This window comes from Strix uralensis, chromosome 1 (assembly GCF_047716275.1).
Source record: "Strix uralensis isolate ZFMK-TIS-50842 chromosome 1, bStrUra1, whole genome shotgun sequence".
Taxonomy (NCBI): Eukaryota; Metazoa; Chordata; class Aves; order Strigiformes; family Strigidae; genus Strix; species Strix uralensis.
In genome coordinates this window covers 72,558,641-72,576,706 of record NC_133972.1, presented here as the reverse complement: position 1 = coordinate 72,576,706, position 18,066 = coordinate 72,558,641, and the positions used below count along the sequence as shown (strand labels likewise).

At 39.0% G+C, this 18,066-nt stretch overlaps 1 long non-coding RNA gene across 1 annotated transcript in view; it reads right to left on the bottom strand.

Moving 5' to 3' along the window:
- The window catches only part of LOC141953848 (uncharacterized), a 31,400-nt gene extending 22,707 nt beyond the window's left edge, over window positions 1-8,693 (bottom strand). The window contains exon 1 of the long non-coding RNA XR_012632021.1: window positions 8,585-8,693. This is a non-coding gene — a long non-coding RNA (uncharacterized LOC141953848). The remainder of the gene's footprint in view (window positions 1-8,584) is intronic.
- Window positions 8,694-18,066: the final 9,373 nt, after the last annotated feature.

Below are 18,066 nucleotides of genomic sequence, written 5' to 3'. Positions count from 1 at the left end.
AAAATGGCCCCAGGATTTGTGTGCATTTTAGCAAGTGTTTAACCATCCTCTATAGGCATGATCTTTTGATAAGAGCAAATCTATTAATTGACTTTTCTAGGCTCTGTTTCCTACAGGATACAAAGGTCTTCATTGTATGATACAACTGCATCTGTTGGTGGCAACCAGGACATCAGGTAGACATTGAGTCATAAAGTCATGATAAAACATGACATAATTATCAGCATAGTTCTTAAACTAATTACTACCCTAGATAGAGCCATTTTACCTTGCATCATGAACAACAATCCTGACCTGATGTCACACCATATGAGAGACGGGCATTTTATCCCAACCTTAAATAAGTATTTATTCCACTAATATGCTTTAAACAAACACTGGTATAACCTGCTTACACCAAAGAATCACACACATTGAATCTCATTGTCAGAGAATCTGAAAATATATCAGAAATTATAGAAATGTTAATCAAAGAGAAATTTTAAGTCATAACCAGTATTACAGTATTTTTAAACCATAAGATTACACAGATATTGAAACAACTCACAAACTATGCTAACTATTTGGAATTGATCTTAAAAAAATTAAATTCAGTGTTTCCAGAAATTCGACCTTCTTCACCTCAGTTAAAACGTAATGACATAGAAATGCAAACACAGTTTTAGCTATAATACCACTGTTGTCTCACTACTAGCTATGCTTGCAGTAGAGACAGAGCCCATGGACTGAGACTGGTATGTATTTTTTTTTTTTTCTGAAACATAATGAACAAGAGTGAATGCAGTTCTTTAGTTCTGACCCCTAAACAAGTACCGACACCAGCAAGTATCATGCACCTAGTCTTCTGAGGCCACAAATTATGTTCAGCTGAACAGTCTAATAGAGGACTTGGAGATCAGCAGTGTGTGCAAGAACTCCTCACACACATGTACTCATATAACAAAGTCATACATACAATACCCTTACGCTACAAAAAGGAGCTTTATGCTTCTCTATGCGTGTACCCAGCCAAATAAAAGTGCACTGTCGCTACTACATCTACTAAATTAAAAGACAAGAGTAGTCTGGGCTTTTTTCCCAGCCAAATATAAACCCACTGGCTTTGGTCCCTAAGGGGCACTGGGGAAACACAAGTGCCTGATGCAGCTGCTCAGTGCTGATGCCAAGCAGGCAGGTCAGGACAAGCAGGGCCAGCAAGGGAGCCTGACCCCTCAGTGCAACATCCTTGGCCTCACCCAGACAAGGGACCCCTCTGAGCCTGAGTGCCCCAGAGGATCTTTGTTCTCAAAGAGGTCACGCTGTGCTACAAAGACCCCACAATTTCTTCTTCTGTTTCTACCCATATGGGTGCTATATGTTGAGAGTGGTACTCCCTGGGCTATCATCCTTTTCATGTTTCTCTCGTGCTTCACACAAGCAGGATTAGCAGATCTTGGACAGCTGGGTGATAAGTTACAGCTAGGAAATAACCCTGATTCACTGGCCCAGCACTATACTTCCCCTTCTTAGCTTCAAATAGCCTTCATAACACATAGATAACAACTACTGTCACTGAAAGTCTGTTTTCAAATTTCAGGTGCAGCTTTTTCAAAAACTTGGTAGCTCTCATCCAAACTCAGTAGACTTATAGGCACACATGAGTAGAGGGCTACATGCGACCTTGAGAGCTGATGTTATTTTTCACAGTCCCTGTCCCAAACTATATTTTTTTATGTATTTGCCTTAGAGAGGCCAACAGATTCATTAAGAGAGATTCTTTTTCTGGCTTTCCTTCCTGAAATATCCCACCTCTAACCCTTGCACTGCCCCACAAGGATGAGTACCACAGCCAAGCAAACCCAAGACCATTATTCTTTTAAACCCCCGTGTTTCTTCAATGCATGCACTCCTGTGCCTGTCTGCTGCAGAAGGTTCAGGACATCACACTCACCATATGCAATTAGCCATAGTGGGGATGAAGACATGGCCAGCAGCTGGCAGGAAAAGCAACAATTCTCTTACACTGGTGTGATTCCTGGGCTCAATGAAATGTATGGCACGATATTTATTAACTAGCTGAGCCATCCTACAACAGCAGAAATTGGCTGCAGCTGTGGCCGACTGTGAACCAGTCCAGGAAACTGGCTGGGAGGGTTCTGAGAAAGAAAATCACCACCAAATTTTAGCATCTTCCAAATAAGCAGCTGTCTTCCTTTACCAAGAGTTCCTATCACAGAGCGTCATCAGCAGAGCAGGCAATGAGGCCCACTCCTGACTGATTGGTTCCTACAGATTTGAGGGAGAGGAGAGAATTACCCGTTCCTGCACTGCAGTGCAGAAGCCTGTGACAAAGGACACTGGGGGCCACCATTGGGGAGGGATGCTGGGGACACTGCAAGACAAAAGGTGGCCCTGTCCCAGCTCTGACTTTCCCTTTCCCGTCACTCTAGGGGAGTCAGTCTTGGCTATTAGCTTTCTAATTATAAGCAAAGCCTAGGCATAAGCATACATGCACACTCACTCACATACATGTATATATTTACATTCACACATGGATACATACATATATGTGTATATATAGAAGCACCAGAGAGAGATATGATGAAACTGTGCAGAATTCAGCATATCACAGCTTTTCAGTTCGAGCTCTGTACAGCAGAAGTATTTTATTGTATTTTTTTAAATTTTTTTTTTTACCTTGCTGCTGTAGACAGGAGTAGTCTGGGGGAGGGGAAGGATGCCCAGAGGCTACTTCATAAAGCTGTGGTGTTGCTGCCATCTAGTGAGGTGCTTCCGCCCAGGGACACTAATACACACAGACACACACCCCCACATCCCCGCCGGTGCTCCTAAACATTATCACTTCAAAGAAAATACACAATATATACATATAAGGCTGTATATGAAGCCATCGGTCCAGGCTATACTAGAGATCAAATTATGAACATGACAATAATTTGTGCACTGTGTATGAATCATCATGGGAGACCCCAACAGTCTGCAGTCTGACAAAGGGAGCAATGAAATGCAGCTTCTCTCCACCAAGCATTTTCACGGGAGAAAGGGACCCTTCCCACCCACAAGACATCTCTCTTTCCCAACCTACAGCCAATTCCTAGGGATTTAGATCACTCTGCATTAGGCAGGAATAAAAAGCAGAACCTGGGACAATAAAATGCGAAGTGCATAGAGCTACCACCTTTATTTGCAAAAACCCATGTGATTCATGTGTCTTATCCCAGCATAGGAAGAACAGAACATCCCAGGAAAGAGGCACCAGCCTTGGTGGGGGTCCATGTCATACCACATAAGGAGGCTGTAATCTTGTGAAGCTACCCCATCTCCATCCCCTCCCTGTGGCCTATCTTCACTTCCCCAAGCTTTCTCCTGGACTCACATCGCACTTTAGGGGTAGACGGGAGAGTTTAGAAAGAAGTCTAAATGTACCCGTGTGAGAAAGGGAATGAATGAATGACAGCACAGTGTGTTAAGTTAGGAAGGGGGTTGGTTTTAAAGCTCTTGAATTAAAGCTCCAGAGGAAAGCAAGAGGCCTGGGCATTTGAAGTGCTTGCTCGGGAGTTCTGCTTCAACCCGCAGCACATCAAAGCAGTTCCTCCACAGGGAGCCCTAGACACATGGTTATCTTGCGATGCAGACATTTGGCATATTTTCCTAAATATGTTGAAAGACCTAAAGATGATACTGTAAAATTTGGTTTGCTAAAATGTCTGAGAAGTGATGGAAAAAGAAAGCACTTAAAGTGGTTTCTTAGTTATTAGCTATGGCTCATCATCTTTGAGACTTAAAATGCCAACTCTTCCAGGACTTTCTGTAACCTGGATCAAAGTTAAGACATTCAGCAGTCTTTATTTCTGTTCTTGCTTTATGGATTCCCTGCTGACTGACTTGATTGCTCATAGGTCTGAACCATGCAGAAATGACTGTTTTAGAGAGGTATGTCTTTTGGTTTGCACTGGGATAATGTGTCTTCTAAGAAAACATTCTTTTTCTGTTTCATTCCTTTTTTCTCAGGTTCATTTAGATTCTGCGAATAAAAGTGTTCTTATACTGTCAAAGTTCTTTTAAAAATATATGGATTCTCTCTTGTGCTCTAACCCTGCAACAGCTTACAAAGATTTAGCTTCATGCTCTTAGCCTACTACACTTTAACTTGATGTCAAGATTAAACAGCTATGTAGATCTTTGCAGGACTTGGGACTGCGTTTTGTAAGTTGACGATCTAAGGCAGTGTTGCTATATTGTAGAAAAATATCTGTGAGTACTGCATTTAGCTGACTACCTTCTAACCCAGGAAACTGTCTGCCAATTGTGACATTTTCACTGACAGTTATCAGCCTTTTCCTCTGGAAAGATATAATAAAAATCCATAGTCTAATATTCAAGCTTCCCCTAAATCAATCAGTCAAGCAACAGTCTCTCTTCTATCCAACACGAGTGAGAAATCACACCCCTCCCTAAATAAAAAACTATAGATGCTAAACACTTGAAGCAAACTATTTCCAAACCTTTAACAGGTTAAAATCTATATGTTGAGTAAAGATAACACTCACCCAGAGGAGAATAGAACAGCCTCTAAAACCTGGACTGGGTTGCGATTTTTTTTTAAAGAGCAAGAAACAGGGACAGCTTTCCAGAGCAAAAAGTTGAGGCAGCTCTTCTGCCAGATCCCTAGAATAGGTGACCCCAGATTACAGATGAAATATAAACAAAACTTTGTCCTCAAAATAAATATGATGGTTGCATCACCATCTCCTGTAATGGGATTGTCACTAAGCAGATGGTGAACTAGTGGGGTGCTGGAGTGAGTGAAGGAGAAAAATTGTTAGTGGAAGGATGAGACGATCAGACAGAAATGGCCTATTTCCATCAGAGTTGTGAGGAATCAGGTCTGACAAACCAAAGGATCTGGTTAAGCCTCAGTGAGAAAAGAAAACTAGAAGCCCATTTGGCTTTCTGGGGACCTTCTTGGCTCCTTCACTGGTTTTCTTCCCTTGCCTTCCTTTCCCACCAAGCCATACTCATGTTGAACAAGCTGTTCCATGCACAGTTTATCACCTATAAAAAAGCCACAACCAACACACATATCGCCCAGGAGAGGCAGGAGATTCAATTCACCACTATGAAGAATTTATATCTGAAGCCTAAGTGCAAGGAGATTAACTGAGGCCTGTCAAGATACTGCTGCTGTTTGTTGTGCCATACCCAACAATAGAACTGTTGTTAATCTCTGACACAGGAGGGATGTATTATAGTTTATAACATTATGAGCAAGTCTCACATGCTTTCTAAAAGTATGAGAGCCAAAAACAGCAGAGGAAAATAGAAAGGTGGGACAGTGAAAAGAATAAACCAAATGAAAGGAAAGAAACACGCAGCTAAGAGCCATCTTATCCTGCTATATCTGTCCTCCCCTCTAGACACCCCTATGGAGCTATTTTAGTAAGGTTGGCTATTTCTTATATTATAAGCTCTGCTGCTTGATTTATTGGGCCTTGGTTGCCTCAAGGAGTGAGAAAATCTCTCTCCCTTCTCAGTTCAGAACAGAAGAAAGTTTTATTACTGTCTCTGTGGCGCACACTGGCCCTTTCTTAGGGATGCTATTTCTGGCGCAGACTGATTGAAAAGTGCTGCTGTCCCCCACATGGCTGCTGGTTTGACACTTTTTGACATTTCTAAACAACTCATGCTCTTCTTGCCAACTCCCTGTTGCTTTCTAAACCTTTTTAATCCTGAAGAATGCAAACTAATCTACTGAGAGAAGAGAAAGAAGCTGGTCCTGGGAAGCAGAGCTGGAAATGTCAGAGTGGTAGAAATGATAAATATACCTGCTAGGGAAAGAAAGCCAATAAGGGAGGGAGACTGTTAAAAGATGTCGCTAGCACTGTGGCCTGTTAACGTTATCTACTGTAAAGAAACGCACAGTATATTATTAAGCAGAACTGTGTAATATCTTCTTAAAAAAAGAATGGTTTGGAGGCAAGCACAAAGCATGCTTAATCAAGTGGAATAAAGCAGTGGTCCCTGAGGGAGATTTAAACTACTTAAACCTAAGCAATTCAAGAGAGTTTCCAAAAGCCTTTATTATTATTATTGTTCTGTCACGCCTGATGTTTTGAATGGAAAGGTCAAAGAGCTGATCATGTGCTAACCTGATTGTTTTATTTTTCACAGAGCACCCTATGTATTCGGAGAACATCAGTGCCCCAAAACGCTCCCCTCTTTTCTCTTCTCATTTTCCACCCTGTACAATTACATTTCAGCAGGCCTCCACATTCCAGAAAGAGAGAGACAAAGTTTCTCTTCTAACTGTAACACCATAGACTAACTATAACACATACTATAGACTCCAATTTTGAACAGTCTCCTTTCAAATTACTTTATTTTCTTTCATCCCCAATATTGTATTTAAAAAAAAAATAAAAGTCCACTGTCATTTCTTTGCAGTCAGAGTTCTTTGCAGAAACAGCTACTTTCAGTCAGGTAACCAGGCGTCTAAAGACAAGGCTTTGCATCTAGGTTGCGGGTAGAAAAATGCAAATGTGATTTACCCTCAAGCACCCAGCACTACCAGCAGGAAGCCCAGTTTGAACAAACTGAGCTGTAATACACAGTGAGGACAACGGTTCTGAGCATTTCTAAATCATACCTTCCCAGGTGCCTGGCAGTCATATTCATTTAATATGCCAGAGGCAGCAGCGTTCCCTTCAGACTCAAACATTTCCCACTGACTAGCTGGACCTGGCTGCTCAACACTCTTCCACCCCGAGCACATCTATCTCCCAGTCCAGCACTGTTCCTCCCCGTTGCACAGTCTGTCTGCCCACCAACTTCTGTCAGCTTCTGTCTCTTGCTGCCATTCTACCTATCTTCTGGAAAAAAAAACAACCCACACCTCATCTCCCAAGCCTTATTTATACAGGCAAGACTGTCAGAAACTGAGAGCTGAGTTGTTAAAAACATCTCTCTAAGGGCTCACAGAAGGTGTGCAACATTCAGAAAACCTGCTCCTCATTTGAATGTAGTTGGGGTGATGTTAAGACTGCCTAAATACCACCTAAGTTTCATTGCTGATCAAGGTGCCAGAGGCACCTGACTGGTGAAAGCCAGAAATTCAAGGATATGAGCAGAAATTAGACTGTTCAATTCTGACTGTAAGTCAGAGTATTCAGAGATCAGACAGTCTGGCACTATTATTTTCATCCCTGCTGTACAGTAGAAGAATGGATTAGACATTGACATTTCAACATAATTATCCTCAAAAATAACTTAGGAAACACATCACCAAGAAAATAAAAATGTTTCTTTTTAGTGCAAAATTCACCACTTCTCTACCTTCATGGACAATACACCAGCAAAGAGCAAAACAGCCTTCACCCAGTTTCTTTGTTCCTACTAAAGGGCAAGATTGAGAAGAAATATAAAGACATCAGCAGTGACAATCTATACAGTAAATACTTCAGATGACATTCTGGGTTAGCTTTAAAATGGAATTTTTGTGTACTTTCTTTGACATTTGACAGCATATATTCCAGCACAACACGGAGGCTCCCTGCTATGAAGATCTGCTTATGACAAAAACTTCTAGAAGAAAGTGAAGAGAAAAACATTAAGGAACAAGAAACTAATTATAAGGTTCATACCGTCTGTGTCCATCAAAATCTTGACTTTCTCTTACACTCTTCTCTGTGACAGATTACTTCTGATGCAAACCTAGAAAACTGTCATTGAAAGCTCCTGTACAAATTGAAATGAAGTCCAAAGACCTAACTTCAGTGACCTTCCATTTTATACACCCCAAACAGAGGTATCTGTGTGGCTACTCTCTGTGGTGCAGGACTATGTGTACAGTGGTCATCTGGCCTGGAAGGAGTCTGACACTGGAGCAGAAGCAGCAATGAAGTGTGTTAGCAGTGCTGCTTACTGTTGTGAATATTAGTAATTCAGCCACATTAAGCTGAAACTCACTGGATTCGTTAGTAACCCCAAATGTACAGCACAAACCAGAACTCTGTATTCCCTACCCGTAAGATTAATAAACACTACAAAGTTGCACTAGGCATCGCAGGTTAACCAAGGAAGAACAGTGCAGAGAAAGAAGCAACTCAGGAAAAACAACTAAAGAACAAGAATTTAGCCTGATTCGCAGGATTTGCACAACTCCCCCTTTTGCAAAGCATCCAACATACACTCATCCTATTTATACATTCAAACAGCGGGACTTCGATGGTCTTTTGGTCTCAAGTTGTCTTTCAGCACACCAGTGAATTTAACCCATGCAGCCAGTAGCACAGGACCTGCTGAAAACTACCTTAAACATCCAAGGGCTGGAAGAGGCATGCACAGTTTCACTGCAGGCACAGTAGTGAACACAGGAACTAAACCTGAAGGTTTACAGCACAAGGCTCAGTTGTCAGCTCCATCACTGGCATGTAACATCACCCCAGGGACATCTTCCTTCTTGTCCATCCTTCCTGATTTAGGAGCATCAGTTCTTCAAAGGAAGATTGTCTCCTCCCATGTCTAGCACAGTGCAGTTCTGGTATCAAGGGACTAACGTGATATAAATAATAATGGAGGTACATACCATGTCTCTGTAAGGCAGTCTCCAAATCTCTTGAGGTTAGGATGACTTCTCCTCCCTTAGATAGGCAGTATATTCTTAATCTGGTTCCTATTGCTGTGAAACACATTTCCTTTGGGAGAGAAAAAATACACCTTCAGCAAATCTAGAGATAACAGACTGTCATTCGGAGGAAGCAGGTGTGTTACAGAACGTCTTACAACAACTTCCTCTAGCAGAACTTACTAGAGGTGTCCCTAAGCGAAGAACAGGAAAAAAAAAAAAGCTCCCCCATAGGTAACCTTTTAAAAGGGCATTCTGGCAGTGAGCAATCATTTGACTTTTGGAGATCCCCGGGTTCCACAGCCAAAATCCCTCTGCTTATTTTTCCCAGACAGAGAACTCAGAAATGTAAAAGATCACTTTCATTATAAACAGTAGGGGTAAAAGCCTGGTTTTAATCCTTGACAAAGTCAGTGGTGAAACTCCTCTCAACTTCTCAAAGGCATTTCTAAATTGCAGAAGTTTTTTTTAAGTTTCTGATTTTTTTTGAACTTTTCCTTCTGAAATGTAGGTTTGAAAATATCTATGAAAATTTTCTATATCAACATAATGGCCACAATTACTTGTGTACTATAGAATACATACAGTAAATTGCTACTACATAATAGTGAGCTACTCTCACTATTTCCCCTCCTCCTAAAGGTCACAGGGTATGCAGTTTGGAGACAAAACCTCCATTTCAATTTTCATGTTATTGCCATGCTCGTCTCCTGGGCTCATTTTTGGCTCTGAATTTAGAAAATTGAAATTCCTATCTCTCTGCCCATATACCCTGTATGACTTGAGACAGATTCCAGAGTCCCTGACACTTTTTTATGCTACATATATAGTAGAACTGCAGAACTGTTTCTCAGCTCATCTGTCCTCTTTTGTCAAGATTAATACACAGAAGTAACAGCTACCACAGCCCCTTGCCCAACTTTAGATAAGTGGCAGATTAGGTGGCCTAGAAAATCCATCTCACTCCACATCACTGTGACATGAAAAATTTAGACTCAAAGTGGTAGTCCATGGCAAGATTTATACCTCATAAGGGTTAGGACATTGAATATTCTTTACCTATGAAATCCTTCAATTTATCCTTCACTCACTGAGCTTTACAAGTGCTTTCTCTCTTATTAATTGTTATTAATTAGCCTTGAAGCAAATATTCCTTTAATTTCACCTTTATTTCCATTGTAATCACCCCTTGTACAACAGCAGCCTCTTATTTTTTCATGCTTGGTACACATATATTGGAAAATGGTTTTATCTACAGAGTCACACAGACTATCACAATTTATAACAGTGTGTTTAATTCTTTGGAACCAAACTGAGCACTAACTGCCTTGAGCTGTTTGGTGGGAAATTAGATTTGTGCTAAACAGCTTAATGCTCTGGGGAGTGCAGAATAAACTAGATGTGGCAATTTTATGTATTTCAGAACTTCAAAATGACTATATTTTTATCACTATCACCAAGCTTGGATGTCATTATCTAAGATTTTTTTCTACATCTTGCTGTCCCAAATGGATTTACATAAATAAATGGGGGTTTCAAAACATCTTTAATTTACACTTTAGACTTAATACACAGAATGAAAGAGAGACAGACTATTTGGGAGCAGTTTGATTTAAATCTTACCTTTTAGATAAAACTACATCAGTGAATGTGATGTGCTTTCAGATGGGCAAGCTAAAAGTAAAAACTAAATTGAAAACATGGAAAAACACCTCTATCTTACTGCTTTTCCGAAGTGCTGCAGAAGGACAGATCTCTTGAATCCATTCTTTTCTGACACTATCCAGGTCGCATCAGAGAAGAGGAAAGAGACAAAGAAAAGATGCTAAGATTATTTATGCTCAACCATTTAAATGGGCATTCCAGCTGACACCACACTAATTCTGAATAATGGCTACTCGTGTATGGACAAAACTTCCTTATTTAAATTCCCAAATGCTGTTCATGTAATACGGTAATTTGACTCAATTAGACTTGATATTAACAAATCTTTTATTGCCTGATGAAGTGCAATCTCTATTATGAAATTTCATAAAATACATTTATTGTGGCAAGAAATATATATTTACAATAGAAGGACAAAGAAATTATTAATGAGATGATGAGCTTCTGGAGCAGTAATTATGTGCCTAAAAGGCTGTGATTGTCACACAAGGCTTCCAAGGCAGGTCTCTGCAAGTGAGATCCATATTGCAATGTTTTGTGTTAAATTCACTGCTGATTCTGCCTCTTACCCTTCTCAGAATTGATAATTTTCCTGTCCTTAGCAATGCTGTGGAAAGATTAAATACTCAGTGGAGGAATCTGGATTTGCAGACTAACTCAGCATGACTGCTGAGTTAGGAAAATACAGGAACTTATCTTTGTGCTGAAAGTAGCAGAGTTTGAATATTTCTGTATTGCTTTAGTCTGATGAACAGGCAAGTCAAGCTTGACCCATCTGTCCAGTTGCTGTTGCCAGATATTGGCCTTCATAGGGCTAAAAAAAGAAAAAACAAAAAAAACCCAAAAAACAAAGAGGGAAAAAGGGGGAAAAAAATTACTTCCAAAAATGTGTTAAAATTTATCTTATTTTTTTGGTGGAATTATCCACAAACCTACTTGATTAGTGGTTTTTTTTAATAATATACTAATGAATGAAGTAAAAATCTCTGCAAAGGCTTCACAAAGTCCTCACAGGACTTTCTACATTTTCGAGTCCTTGCCAATTAACATGTTTTCAAATAACTGGAGCTTTTAATAGGATTAGCTGTAATTGGGATTCATGTCATAAAGCAGAATTAGACTTGTGCCTGATGTGTCAGGGAACAAGGAAGAACTGGGACAGAAAGACAGAAGTAAAAATAAGCTGGGCTATCTAAAATATCATAGTTAAATTATTAGATCTGGAGATCCATATAAACCTGAAAATCTAAATACCAATGAGGAAAAAACTTGTCCTTCTACAGTTTCAAAAAAGTATATATACACCATAAAAATTTGAGTCTGTAGAAACCTGGACTTCTAACTCAGTGCCTTTCTTAGGAGGAGATTTGAAGAACCAGATGCTGTCCTCATACAGGGTGACTAATTATAGAGACTAATATACTAAAGCTTTAATAAGGGCTATTGGCAAGTAATTACCTCCATTACTATTTCTATACTTATATCATTGTAAATTGTTGTTAAATTATGCCCTTTCCTGTCAGATGCATATCTACTAGGGCAGTGGTTTTCATACAGCCAATTTTTAATTTTGGGCAAGGTAGACACAGTCTATTGAAAAGCAGGAACATGTAATGAAACCAAGAACAGTACCTGTACTGTGTATGTAGATTGGAATCTTCGACCCATCCAAGTTGTTGATCAGCCAGGAGTTAAAACAGATTAAATGGATTTCATTTTGCAGTATATAATGGAAGTAATTTCTTCCCTGCAACCAGTAAGTCTCCAAAGGTTTTCATTAACTTCTATTCACTGCTGATAAGACCTAGAAGAAGAAAACTTGTCCAGCTGGTGATAAAAACACTTGGGCTGTCTTTCTGGTTTTTTATTATTATTATTACTTTTATTGTTGTTGCTGTAGTTATTATTATTTTAAGCATATGATTATTTTTAACATGGTTATTAGTATACAATATCATTTAATAAATTGACATTATACTTCACAGTACTTGTATAAAATCAAATAATCATATTACTAAAACATGATTAGGAAGGGGCACAATCTCTAAACAATTTTTTTTTAAAATCAATGTTTATCAATATAGCTTGAATTTCAATGTTTGGAAGGGCAAGTGGGAAGAACAGACCTCTGTACAGATGCAACCACCACCACCCAGTATGAATCATTCCTGTTTGAATTCTTATGACCTTTCTGTGATTTCAGCACTTTGGTGAATCTCTTTCTGACATCAGTAATACTGCTCATTAAGCAGTATACAATCCAGTTTAAAAGATTAGGGAAGACCAGTTTCCACTAACAGAGAAAAAAACCCAAAACACAACTGCATCAATCACTGTAAGTCTTCATTTGGGCTATTTTAGTGACATTATGCAAGTCTGCAGAGTTGGACAATACAAAAATTCATCATTTCCAATAACATAAATAATTGTTCATTTTGGATATTTAATTTTTTTAAAATCTCTATGCATATTTAAGTAGTTTTAAAATTAATAAACATATATACTGTATACAATGTTTTCTATGTAGCTTTACCTCAGACTTGGTTTTACAGGTATCTTTGGATTAGATTTCACTGTTTCTATAGTACTTTGGTAAACCTAGCTTTCTAAATAAAAGTTTCAACAAAAGGCCTTTGCCATGGGACTCTTCAAGGTGAAGCAGACTAAGACGACCATCTTTTTGTGTTATGTTTCTCTGACCCCAGATCAGTGCAAGGGTACATGGCAGTTCCCTTTAAGGAGAAGAATTGGAGAAAGCAACACTGGCCACCTGTCACAAGAGTTTCACCCAGATTGCTAGGATAGGTCCAATATAACAAAAAAATCAGGGACTGAGATTTTAGTAGAAAGATTTCATTTTTTTAATCTCTCAGAAGGAATTCTCCGCTCCATGTAGTTTTGTCTTTATATTGTGGGAACCATCTGGATCACTGTGTTTTCATACCATCTGTATGTGATCATTGAAACAAGCACAGAAGTCCCACAGCCCAAATGCTCTGCGCTTCTGGAGCCCTCCCAAAACAATGAACTAATGCTTGAGCTAAAGAAATGGCTGAGACTTAAGATCGCTCCCCATGGTCCAATCCTGAAGACAGAAAAAACAAACTACAAGAATCTGAGATATAAATAAATGCGAGGTATGTAAAAAAATATTCAGATATTGAGGATATTTTCTTAACGGTGTTTAAAAAGACACCTAGCAGGATTTGAGATACCACTAAATGCCACTCGATTTCAGTTAGAAAGGAACAGCCAAGGCAGTGTATTCGTTCACAAGTAGCACATCCCCATAGGAATAGATTTACAGGCCAAAACCTTTGATGCTGGAGGCCTGACATCTGCACTACATGAATTTCAGGGGAAGTTTCTATCTTGTGCATTGAAAATCCATTGAAGTTCATGGAAAGGTTTGGTCTGCACGCTCTGGGACTGCTCCCTGATGCAAACCCAAGCACACCAAGGTGAGCAGCTGGGAGATTCACTTCAAAAGCACAGTCAGGGCAAAGCAAGCAACTCCTAATGTGGACACACCTAACCTGCTCTGGCACTTCAGCAGCTCCTACTCAATCACTCCTCTGACCATAGGAAGACAAATGTCTTTGTGAATTCATTCCTCAATCTCAGTCTAGCTTTCCTAAATTCAAAGGAAAAGTAAAATTTTAGGTATCCTCTCAGATTACTTCCTAGGTAGTGCCAGAACATGTATATATTATATAGGTCATGGCATGAAAGATGAAGAAAACAAGGATTTTATGAACTGCCATGGGGTCAGTCCTGAAAGAAACTGTATAAACACTTGGTTTAAATCATTTATGTAATTAAAAAATAAATTTTAAAAAAAAGGAATATATATTATTTCAAGAAATGTTTTTTAACAACAATTACTATTTTCCTCAGCAGTTACACTTAATGACTAATTTTGACCATCCTACACATCACAATCTCAAGCAAATAAAAGCAATGGACATGGGGGCAGCATGAAAAATGCTTTATTATCTGGAGAAGAGGTGGGGGTTTGGGTAATATTCAGAGAGCATTTTTTTCCCTCATTTCCTCAACTATCTTTTTTTCAGAAAACAGAGAGGGGAGTAATTCCTAATGCACTCAGAAGAAATCTGTCTGTCTTAGCAGTCAGGGTTATACTTAAAAACATATGTAAACACCTATGGATAGACAAGAGTGCCTGGAATAAGTCATTTAACTCCTGCGTATGTGAGGAGCCCAACTCGGGAGGCACTTTTGGGGACTCTCCCAGAATCTTAAACGTTCGTTTAAGTTATTGGTTACTTGGTTCATGAGTCCTGCAGTCAGTCTGTTCTGGAGGAGGGAATCCCTGGAGAGAAAACACCATTTTGATTAATTTCCCTGCTAATCACAGCACTTCAGAATGCATGGGGCCTGTCACGCACAACTGAACAGGAACAAGATCCTCCCCTGGGAGCACACGACCTACTCAGCACCCCTTCAGTCTTCAGTCCTCTCTAGGGGGTGTCGGATCTTCCCAAGAGTTCCTGCTGGACTGGCTTCACTTAAACCAGTGCTTATTGAAACAGTCTTCATGCTTGCTCTAGAAACAAAATGGGCTTGCCTACACACCTTCAGTGGAAGAAACTTGGCTTTAACATTTTTTTTCTTCTCTCCTTCATTTATCATTCAGAATCTCTGGCTCCTGGCTGAACAAAGGAGAACATATATAACCATTTAATTTATGAGATATGTTTAGGAATTAATAATTTCATATATGTCAAAACACATTTTGGAAGCTGGCCAAAACCATATATAAATATACGTAATTTTAAAGGGTAACAGCAGCAAACTACTAAACACAGTGCTACAGCAATGTGCTTCTCACATATTTCTTCCTCAAGATCTTGATTCAAATTCAGGTTTATCAATAAAAAAGCACTACCAAAAGAGCTTTGAAATTTTAATTTCCTTTTGAATTAAAGGTCTCTTCTAGATAGAGCTGGTGTTGCTTGCCTCTGAACACTCCTTACTTTCATTATAGAGAGTTCTTTCTTACAGCTGCTAAATCCTATTTTCACAAGAAAAAAAAAAAAAAAAAAAGCCATTTTGCACCTCTAATCATCAAAGCAGCATAATTTAGGCCTTTATTGTGTCAGTCATGAATTGTCTTTCTTGTGAGCTCACAATGTCATAATATTCTTTTTGATTAATGAGGATCCTACAATTACAGGGTAGGAACCGTCATGCTGTACTGCAGAGCCTGTCTAAAGGCAAAAATTACAGTTAATGCTAATGCATTACCAAAGAGTTAGGGGTGGAATTATTACTGTCAGTAAATCGAAAGGGTCTGTATCTGCAAGACTGATAGCCTTTGTCATTTCTGGAATGCAATTCTGGGCGGCCAATGAACTTTCACATGGGACCTCGTGAATTCCTACTCCCACTTTTTACACATTTAATGCCATTGCACACATTATCTGGAATACCCTTGCCCACCTAGAAGGCTGGCAGATGGGGTTGGAAGCCTTTGAGTGTGAAACAAATGGGGCCTAGTAAAAGCTAGCCTGGCTAAATGTAAATCTATCACACCAATAATAACCAGTTTCAGGTTTCACAGTACAATCAGCTTCCATCACACAGGTTAGCAGCAACGAAGGTCAAGGTACATGAAGGCAGGCAGAGGACTTCATCTTACAAAAACAGTGTTGAAAGGCAAAACCAAACCAAATCAATAACTATTCAAATCAATTCTTGTGTTGTTACATGCTATTTGCATCCTTGTTAGTTGCTAACAATGCATTTTCCCAGCTATAATCATCAAAAAAAGCAATTTCACAAACTGGTATACCTCATGGTACAGTCAAGATACTTATTTTGTATCCATGGGTCCAGACACTGATCCCTGCTATAGAAACACCATGATATTTTCTAGAAGTGCCTCTGTGACTTAGATACTTAATCCCATGACTAAATGAAAGAGGCACCTGAAAATTTTACATGCTGCTTAAGTACTTTTGAAATTTTTCTCTCAGCAGTTTTAGAGAGAGTACTCCAAGCTTTCTACTGTTTATTATTTTTTCCACATCACTCAGTAGTACAAGTACATACTAAAGATAAAAACCACAGGACTCGAAATCTGAAAACCAATTTTTCCTTTTAGAAAATAAATACTCAGGATGGAAATGATTAAATAACGAGTGGTACAAGAGATGTCAAAACCAAAGTCTCTTTGATGCTGCACATTCAGAACAGGCTATCATCTTCCTTGAATCCTCCTCTTTTGTCACATCTCCTTATTTAATTTTGCTCTGGTAAGATGTATCATGCTTGAACAACTCAAGTGGGGAGGCTCATTCCAACTTCCAATATGTCAATGCCATTAACCAAACACATGTTTTGCAGTGGAAGAGACTGGCTGATGTAGCAGTTCAGTCATTATTCAGCAGACATCCAGCTGAAAGCCATTAACCCAGAGAAAACAAATGGCTTTGCCCCTCCAAGTTTATGCTGCCTGTGAAGAAAAGCATTTAGCCCTGCACTGTAGTTCCCCTCTACATGAAGGCCTTTCTTTACAAAAAAGCATCCCATTCAAATTAACAGATTATTTTAAGTATTTCCTCTAATTTGGAAAAACAACACAGATTTAGGGAAATGCTTCTAGAAAGTAGGTGAAGACAGAAGCAAATAATAGGTTAGGGCATGAGCAAATAGTACACTGTTTTCTACCACCTAAGGGGCTTCAAGTGGTAGGCAGGGGGGAAAGGAACAAAAACATTTTGGCCTATCACGAGCTTTTGAAGTTCTGGTTAAAAGTAACAGTCTGCGATGATAAGCAGGAGTTTGAGACTACCTGATTCAGTAGCATTTCACAGTTTTCATTTCTATGACATTTTTAATATTAAGCACAATACTTTAAGTACATTTAGTGATTTAATGATAATCTTAATCAAATATCAATCTTGTTAGTTAAATAAAAGATTCAACTTTACGATATGCTGATGTTGCCAACATCAGTGAGAGTTTAGCACCTAACTGAACTGGTTCTAAGATTATGGTAGACTGCTCCATTTTACATGACAAACTTACAAGAAGAAAAGTTCACACTAAAATCTCCCAACAACTCAATATATTCCATGCAACAAATGAATCCTATATACAGCAATATATGAATAGATATTTCCATTAGATTTCTTTTCTCAGGGAAAGTTTCATGCAAATGACACTTAGGAAGCTGAATAATCATCTATATTTCTTTATGCCATTTGGTAATACAAACTACCGTTTTGAAAATGTAAACTGATATATTGATTTTTCAAAACTCTTTAAATCTATTTCTTTCAGAACAAAGAAAGTCAGAGAAAAAATGGTATTTGAAGATCAGGAATGAACATAGGGACTTCATAGTGAGTGAGGGTTCTAGACTATTTCAAGAGTCACAGTTCTGATACCCAGTAGTAGTGAATGTTTAGAGAAATGTACAAGAACTGAACATGACTAGTAAGCATTTTCATGCCTGCCTGTCCTCTAAATTTTGTTAATAAGCCGGTTAAGAGTTCCTGAGCCAAAAGTTATATTCAGAGCAATGGTTGGCAACTGTCAGTGGATCGAGTTTCCATGAATTTGTTTGTCCTCTTTTTGAATCTATTCTGAGGAAGAATTCATGCAGCAAAACCAATAAGCAATGAGTATACATTTTGGGGCAGACCACCAGCAAATGACAGTCATCACAACTTCACTCAATTCAGTACAGCCCTCCACAGTCTCTCACTAACCAAGCACCTGACCTTTTTTTTTTTAATTCCAGACAGTTT